This window comes from Aythya marila, assembly GCF_965140915.1.
Source record: "Aythya marila genome assembly, chromosome: 2".
NCBI lineage: Eukaryota > Metazoa > Chordata > Aves > Anseriformes > Anatidae > Aythya > Aythya marila.
Window position 1 is genome coordinate 123,296,829 of NC_139043.1, and position 8,619 is coordinate 123,305,447.

At 42.2% G+C, this 8,619-nt stretch overlaps 1 protein-coding gene across 1 annotated transcript in view; it reads right to left on the reverse strand.

Moving 5' to 3' along the window:
- EYA1 (EYA transcriptional coactivator and phosphatase 1) overlaps window positions 1-7,762 on the reverse strand; it is a 163,599-nt gene extending 155,837 nt beyond the window's left edge. The window contains exon 1 of the mRNA XM_082753848.1: window positions 7,653-7,762. The gene's annotated coding sequence lies outside the window, so the exon portion shown is untranslated. The remainder of the gene's footprint in view (window positions 1-7,652) is intronic.
- Window positions 7,763-8,619: the final 857 nt, after the last annotated feature.

The window sequence follows — 8,619 nt, forward strand, 5'->3', positions numbered from 1 at the left end:
AGCTTGTGTTACTGGGTCAAAATAATAGACAGAGGACCAGGAAGAAAGAAAATGGGAAAGGAGCACTATGAAAACAAGGAATGCAACCCAGGCAAATTATATTAGTGACAGACTGGGAAATATAACTGTACTACATTTCAAATCTAGGTTATATTTACAAAATTGTTAGAATACAGTACCCTAAGGATATCTTGAAAACATTTGACAATAGACCTAGTGTTACATGTCTCCCATTATGTCTAACAAGCTTGCTTTGAGAATACAAGGACCAAGATACTGGTTCAGACCAAAAATCCTTCTGGTCCCCTCTCTGGCAATGAGCACAGAAGATCAAGAACAGAACAAGCATATGTCATTTCCCATATATTTTCCCATCTTCTTGCTATTTCAGCTCAGAGAACTTACTGAGCCTGATGTAGTTATCTGTCCTGACACCCTTGACAGAGCTCTCTCGTCTGTCTTCCTCTTGATCCCATGTAAACTTTTTGGATTCCTAACAAATCTGAACATTCACTCTTGGGGAACAGGGAACAGGAGCATTTCTGAGCACCAATCTTCTTTTCTTGTAACTATCTTTGGTGCTTAGATCACATTCCTGAATGGTGAGGGTCAACTCAGTACACATCATTTTTCATGTACATCTACAGCTGTTGGCTCAAGGTCTAGCAGCTTACATTTCTGTAATTTACACATAATTTTATTTGTCTTTGTATTTGCTAGTGACTTGTCTCATAATGTCCTTGCATAGTTCTTCACAGTCTGCTCTCACTGTTATTCACTTCAGTTGCTTAGGAATAATTTGCTGATTTAAATTGATAACCTGAAATATCTTCCATTCAAGTGGAAAAGACCCAGAAAAAAAAAAAATGATTGTGCTTGATTAGCGCACTTATTCAAACTAAGCTATTTGAAGAAACTGGAATTAGAATAGTGTAAAATTTCTAGAAGAAATTTCTTCTATTTCAGAAGAAATAAGCAGACAAGATGGCATGTTTATCACAGAATGGAATTCTGACTGCTAATTTCAGCAAGCTCATGAAAGCTCTCTGGTCTCCTAAAGTTGGAAAAGACTTAGTCAAACACAAAGAAACTGCTCCTGAGGAAGAGAAAGAAACACCCCCAAAATAGTGACAAAAACTGCCAGAACATCAGAGAGGGGCAAAATGTGGGGCAAAATTCCAAAAGTGAGGTTATTATTTTACCACTCTTTTTACAAGTTCTACAACTGAAATACAACTGGTTCAGCAAATGTCTTGATAAAGTTTTAGTGCTGATTGCTTCATCTACAATGGCCAGGAATGGTTTAAATTGCCAAGAGGAATGAGGTCCTAGTGAATATGTGCATCAGGTATCAAAATGTGTGCCAACGATGGCAGAACTGCCTCGTGCATCTCCTTGGAAGAGGCACCAAACAGGCAGGCTGTGTTAAGAAGCTCCACAAAGAGCCAAAGTGAGAGAGACACATACATATATAATTTTAAAGCAATAATGTTATTCTAAAAGTAGAGCTCTCCAAACATAGCAAAAGATCATATTTTTCATTGAACACTGAATACATATGAAAGTCTAACTGTGAAACAATGTTAAAATTATACTGGCAACTTGCTTGCCAGATTTCTTTTTAACGACTTACAAAATTAATATGATGTTTATACTACCCAGTTGGATCGACTTTATTTGTATCTGAAATGTAGTTTGAAACTGTTCAGCAAAGAAAAACAATAACAGTTTAGAGTGAGAAATAAAGAATATTCTTTTTAGATGAAAACATAAGGGACACTTATGCTTTTAAAAATTGTTAAAATCGCCATTTACAACCCAAATTCTGTCCCTCAAACAAGGATTAAATAACTTTGCTCTAAGCATCCATGGGATCTTACCAAAAATGACAAGAGCCCCTACTTTTCCTGGATTTTTCAATGTATTACTAATAAAGAGAACAAAAAGAGAATGTAATAGCCAATTACTTAGCTTGTGAGGTTTTTGAGCAATTGAATCTTTTTCTGCATTTTATGTATCAAATATACTAAAAAAGCCAGTAGATCCACAGATTATCACTAACTATTAGACTAAGTATCATGGCTAATTAAGAATATGAAATACACACATGCTAAATGTTGAGCTACGAACCACAATATGCAACTGGAATACTTGCTTAGCTAAGGAAAGAAGTGCAAGATGCTTCACATACAAAGTTTACTTTCAACTTGTGTGGTTCTGTGCAGTGTTTCTAATAAGTAATAATTATATATGTACTTTAGGAAGCCTTTCTACACCTATTAAAAATTTAGATTAAAGGTAGGGCATTACTTATTTTACACATGCTTTTAAAGTAGTTTGTAAAATATATGCAAGTCTATAAAAGTTTGTGGCCTAACAACAAACAACTGTACCACTACTGCACATCACAGTACAAACAAGTAAGGATTTGCTAATTATAATTAACACAAGTCACATGTAAAAGTTGTAAGGCTTACACAGAGCAATTAAATGTAATTCTCTTTCCTTATTTTTTTTAATAATAATATAGATATATTTTTAACTTCTATTCATTTTTTAAAATAAATCAGATGGATTTGGATTTGAAATCACAATAACCTACATTAAAGCCCAAGCTTCCACCATTCTAATTAAAGCATTTAAGTAAGGAACACTATCAGCATTATTTTCAGCAGTGAAAGCCACAGCAGAAGAAATATACCCAGAAAGCAGAAAAATATACCCAAATAGGTAGAGAAATATACATATATATATGTATATATAGAGAGAAATATAAATAGGATGGGTTAGAGAAAACGTGTTTTAGTGAGTCATGCTGGTTATGGAAAGCTAACACTCAACCAGAAAACTCACAGGCGAGGTGGCTGTGCCCCAGTCACTGCATGTCCCAGCACATGGGACCCAAGCACTGGACTGGAGCCATATTGCTTCGGGGCTCACTCAGGCATTGGGAGCAGCATAGATGTATGCACATGGGCTACCTAGCCTACCCAAACCCCAGCTGCCTCCCCATGGGATTAACACAGGTGTCCCCCCATGCACGCCACTTCCAGCATCCACCCTGGACCAACCAACAACTGAGATTCAGGTGAACATAAGCACCAGTGGCCTTCCTTACATATTCATGAGTAAGGCTGAGGATGCTGCTGTTTTGTTTACCTTCCTACATGCTCTGTATGATGAGAAATGTTCACTGTCTCTCAAGGTCAAGACAAATGTTCATGGCTAAATCACAACTTTCATGTACCGCAAAAAGCATCTTATCTGCAATCTATGTAACAGATCAAATGCTAGAATTTATGCTTTCAACTACAGATATTTCTACTTTATATCATGCAGTAAAGTTCTATCTTTATTTACAGTGGGTGTGAGTTTCACTAGTAGGTGGAAGAAGCCTATTTTCTCCATTTGGACCCACCTATGAAAATGGAAAAAGGAAGACATTTTTTCTATTTTATTATTATTATTTTTTCTCTTTCAATCTCTGTGAAAGTCCAATTGAAAGTGAATGAACAGCCCTAAGCCTGTGAAAACCAGAAGGCTGTATCACTGAACTGTCAAAGTTGTCAACATGAAGTCCAGTGGGATATTTAAAGGCACCTTGGGAAGTTAAACATCCATGGCCATTTATCCCTATTTATTTATTTGCACTGCAAGAACCCTTATGAATAACATTAAGCACCCAGCTGTGCCTTTACTTACCTAAATACCTTTGGAAGCCTGACCCATGGTGACCAGAAATACCAACAATCCACTAACTAAAAAGTTATCTTTAAAACATTGGTGATGTTATATTTACCTAACGGCAATGCAAGCTGTCCTTCAGATCCTCCTGCTAAGACTTTTGGATCTCGCCTCTCAGCAGGCAATCCCAGAGCCCTGCTCCATCCGCATCACATCTCTGCAGTCCCATCTGGGCTGCCCAGGCAGTGGCAGTGACCGTTGTCCCTTGTCCAGAGCCACGAAGGAGCTGCCTGTGGGGCTGCCCTGCTCTGAGTGGGTACAGGGTGGAGGCACCGTCTGGGAGCTCTCTTCCCTGGCCAGCAGTCATTTCTTATGAAACTAAAACCTCACTAATAAATCTTTGCCAAATTTGGACAATTGGTGTGAATATTAGAGGGGAGGAGAAGGAAGTGATTGTGAGAGCATTTGTAGGACTCCCAGTTCCTTGGGAAACAATGCTTAAAAATATTTATAAATGATGGTTTGTACAACTTTGTCATATTTCTTGCTTGACAGATGACGTTCTGCTCCTCTGATTTCTGCCAAATTCTGTTTTCATGCAAATGAATTCAATAAATCATCATTTTTAACATAATAAAAACTGAAAACTTAAGAGTTAGGAACCTTGCTAAATAGGTTCTACTTACATAACTACACAATGATGTATTTTGTGTTTTTGGTTAGCACAAAATATACCAGGTTAGTCAAACGGCAGTATATAGTTCCCACTCTCCACATTTCAAAACTGTTTTGGTCAACGCAAATTACTTTTACGTACACACGTGAAAAAATGACAAATTGAGAAACACAACTGAAGTTCTTCAAGCCATTAAAATCAACCTCTCCTCTAGCAACAGCCACACTTATAACAAGTTTGCTTATCCTAATACTCTTGTAATCTTTTCTACCATCACAGTTCATGATAAAACTGCAGTTATTGTTATATATCACTGGCTAAAGTAACACACTACAAATGAAAAACATAGCAGGTGATGGATAGCTTTAGTCAATATGATATTAGATGTACAATTTGTTATAAAATATTACTGCTTCATTTATCAAATAATGTTAGAAATAAATTATATAAAATAGTATTTTGTAATAAAGGAGAAAGTAAAGAATGTATTGCATTAAAATCCTGAGCATAATGTTTCTTTTTCCTTTGAGAACTGTATAGAAACTCAAAATAATAAATTTATCTACACGATACCATGCAATCCTCCTCAATATTTAAATGACAAAGAACTCAAGCCTGAGTAATTGCAAGTCAGAAACTTCAGGAATTAGGCCAATTGCCCTAAGTGTCAGTAGGTGTGACTTGCTATGGAAACAACATAGGAAGGACAGAGAAACAACTTAGAGTTGGAAAAGTTTTAAAAAGCATATGAAGTACCCAGTTGTGGCTTGTTTGATTTTAAGGACTTTTCACACAATTTCCGTTCATGTGAATAAAGAGCTTTCTCACAGCTCACTTCATTATAAGGGTAGCTGCAAAAATGCAGACCCACCTCCCAGGCTGGGAGCTCACCCCAGTGATTTTTCTGGGATGCCTGACACGACAGGGCCCCACTGCCCATAGACCCCCTGGGCTGCCACAGGAATCGTCCCACATGCCACAGGACAGCTCAAGAGCTTGCTGTCACATCTCCAGATCTGGTCAAACATTGGTCTGAAGCCTTCTTTATGAGATGGTGATATCTTGGCCTGATTCATAGAAATTAATGGTAAACTCATTGCTACTGTTTCCATGGTTGTGTGGTATGATTAGCACTTGGAGACAGAGTGAGAAGTGATGCTGTGTCATAAAGAGGTTAAAAAATGTAAAATGGCATTAAAAGCGTCTAGACATTTGAGAAATCATTATCAAGTGATGTTTGATATATTAGGTTAAACACTGAAAGATAAAAAGAATAGAGATGAAAGGAAGGAAAAACTCTAGCCTCTTACTCCAATTTAATCCCTTAATTTTATATCACTTTCCCTCTCTAAATCTAGAAGGAAAGGTTATTTTGAGCATTAATATTTATGGATTCTGTAATTAGGTAATTGAATGAAAGAAACAGAGAAAATAGCCTCAAATTCTCTAAATGCACAGGATGCAGGAGGCCCCAATTTCTGTCTGACTTGAAGAACTTTTCCAATGACCTTCAAAGATTTAAAAATTCTCCTGCCACAGGAGCCCACCCCTCACCCAGCACCAAGCAACAGGAGTTGCAGCACAAGCAGGGTAGACCCATCAACAAGAAAGAGTGGCCTGCTTCCTCCTTTTTCTTTCTACTTTTTTATGACACAGTTTACATGCAGATACTGAAGGAAATTAGAAATGAAATGTCAGGCCTGGAAGAAATAACAGAGCTGTCAGTTACCAGTGACTTAGTTTTTGCTTAGAGGGCTTGTAAACATTTTTAGTGATTCTATTACAAATTCTGCTTAAGGGTACTGCCTGGGAGCTGAAGATGCTGAACCATTCATTAAGACTAATCTATACATTTTGAAAGTTTGCTCAAGGGCACAGATACCTGCAGTTTACTTTACACTCAAATCCATAGCAGAATAAGATGTTTCCAGACTAGCACAAAGGTCTGGGGGGTGTCCTGACTAATCTTAAATAGGCCAGCTCTGTCTATGAGTTGTAGTCCTCAGTTAGGGACATTTCCATAAATACTGTCCTTCTGCCTCCTATTTTCTGGTGCAGACAACCTGCTCCATGGCTGCTCTGTGATCCTACAACTGCACTCATTGTGGTTCATGCTTACACAGCTCTTGGCAGAGAATGAACAGCTCTAATCTGGAAATTGTTTCGTAGGGACTTTCCACACACCACATTCTCTGTTTAAAAAAAGAGGGAAATCATAGTCCTCGCAACACTGAATGACTGATTTCTCTCCTTATAGCCTTTTTCATTTATTTAAAAACACTATGGAAAGTGTGAGTATTCAAAGGCAGAGACTGCAATGCTGCCATTTGTAATGTCAGTGCTAGGTTAAAGGTTGGACGAGATGATCTTGGAGGTCTTTTCTAACCTGAATAATTCTATGGTTATGTGATTCTAATGCATTTTGTTAGAGCATGTGAGGCCATGAAAGTATTTTGCTGCGAGAAGCAAATGTGTACTACTCTTCCCTTTGCAATTTAAATGCATCACTATGTTCCTCAGAGCCTTAATAAATAAATAAATAAAAATAAAACCCACCAAACTAATGTTAACCAAAACAATGTTATATTTTAATAATCGAAGAAATTCTAAAGTATTTCCAGCAAAAGTAATCCTCGACTCCTGGAACTAAGAACAGCCAGAAAGCACCCCGCAGCCAGCCGCATCCAAGCACCTTTCCGCAGGGGAGCAGAGGAGGGGGATGCCCGCGGTGCAGCCCCCGTCCCTACCTCCTCTGCCCCTGAACGAGCCTCTGGGCAAAGCGGGGAGGGCAGCGAACTGGGGGAGCCCCCTCACCCCTCCTCGCCCCCTTCCTCCCCCGGCCCACCTGGGCGCCGTCAGCGGCCGCCCGAGCCCCCGGGGACCGTGCCGCGGCGCTCGGCCGTCGTGGCCCGGCACCGGCCGCCTCTCCCGGTCCGTCGGAGGAGGAGGAGGAGGAAGAGGAGGAGGAGGAGCCGTGGACACCTCCCCTGGCACTCGCCGCGCTCCGAGCCGGCAGGCCGGGGGACAGCGCGCAAGGCGGCCGTGCGAACCGCACCGAAGCCCCCGCAGATTTTTTTGCCCGCAAACCCGCGTTCAGAGAAGCCAAGCCCCCCGGGTCCCCCCGGACCCCCAACTCGTCCTCCCCTTCCCACCGGGGCTCCCGCAGCCGCGCCCCTCCCCGCCTCCAGTATTGCAGCGCTGCGCACCCGCGGAGCCCCCCGCAGCCCCCGGCACAGCTCGGCACGGCTCGGCACGGCTCGGCACGGCTCGGCATGGCTCGGCACGCACTTACTCCGCGGGGCCTCCCGGGTGGAGGCTCGGGCCCGGCGGCTCCCCAGGCGCGGTAAGTGGCGAGGAGCCGTGCTGGGCGGGGAGGGGTTTCGCCGAGGAAACTTCCCCGGAGCCGAGCGGAGCGGTGCAGCTCGACTGCCCGCCTCCTGTTCTTCCTCCTCCTTCTCTTCCTCCTCCTCCTCCTCCTCCTCCTCCTCCCGCCGCCGCCGCCGCCTCGCCCGGCGGCAGCACCGCGCCTGCCCGGCCGCGCCGCGCTGCCGCCGCTTTCCGTTCCCGAGGCTGCAAATAGTCAGCCGCTTTTTTTCTTTTTTTTTTTTTTTTTTTTTTTTATTGTTATGAGTGGTGTTTTGAAAGGGAAGGTAGTGCGGAGGAAGGGAAGGATGGGCACCGGAGGATCCCGGCTTCCCGCAGTGCCGTGGGTGCAGCCCCGCCGCGGTACCCGCAGCATCCCCGGCCGGTGGGGATGCACCGCTCTTGGGAAAGATTGTCCCTGATGGAGGAGAAGAGTGAGTCCGGGGAGCAAGGACAGCATGGGAAGAGTGTAGGAAGCTGTGTTGTGATGAACGTGGCACCTGACCCCTCGGGTTATCCCCAAGTTCAGAGCTGGTGTGCAGCATCCTCTGCTCAGTACCTGCGAAGAGAGAAAGTATGGGGTTGATTCTCTGGGTCTTGTACTTCAGGTACAAAGTCAGTGCAAAGAAGTGGTGAAACATTCTTTTTGCTTGTCCTTGCAGGGGGTATGAACTTAAGCTCAGCATGAAGCACTGGCATCTGAGTCTAAAGTTAATGAGTGCCCTCTTCCATTCGGCAGGTTGGTCCCTGAGGAATGAACACAGCTGGTGATTTTTTAACATGTACTATTAAAGACCAGCACTGCAGTCCAGGCCTCATTCTGCCTTTCTTCTTTCCTGAAGTGAAAGGTGTGCTTCCCTAGACAAGCAAAATAATAATAATAATAATAATAATAA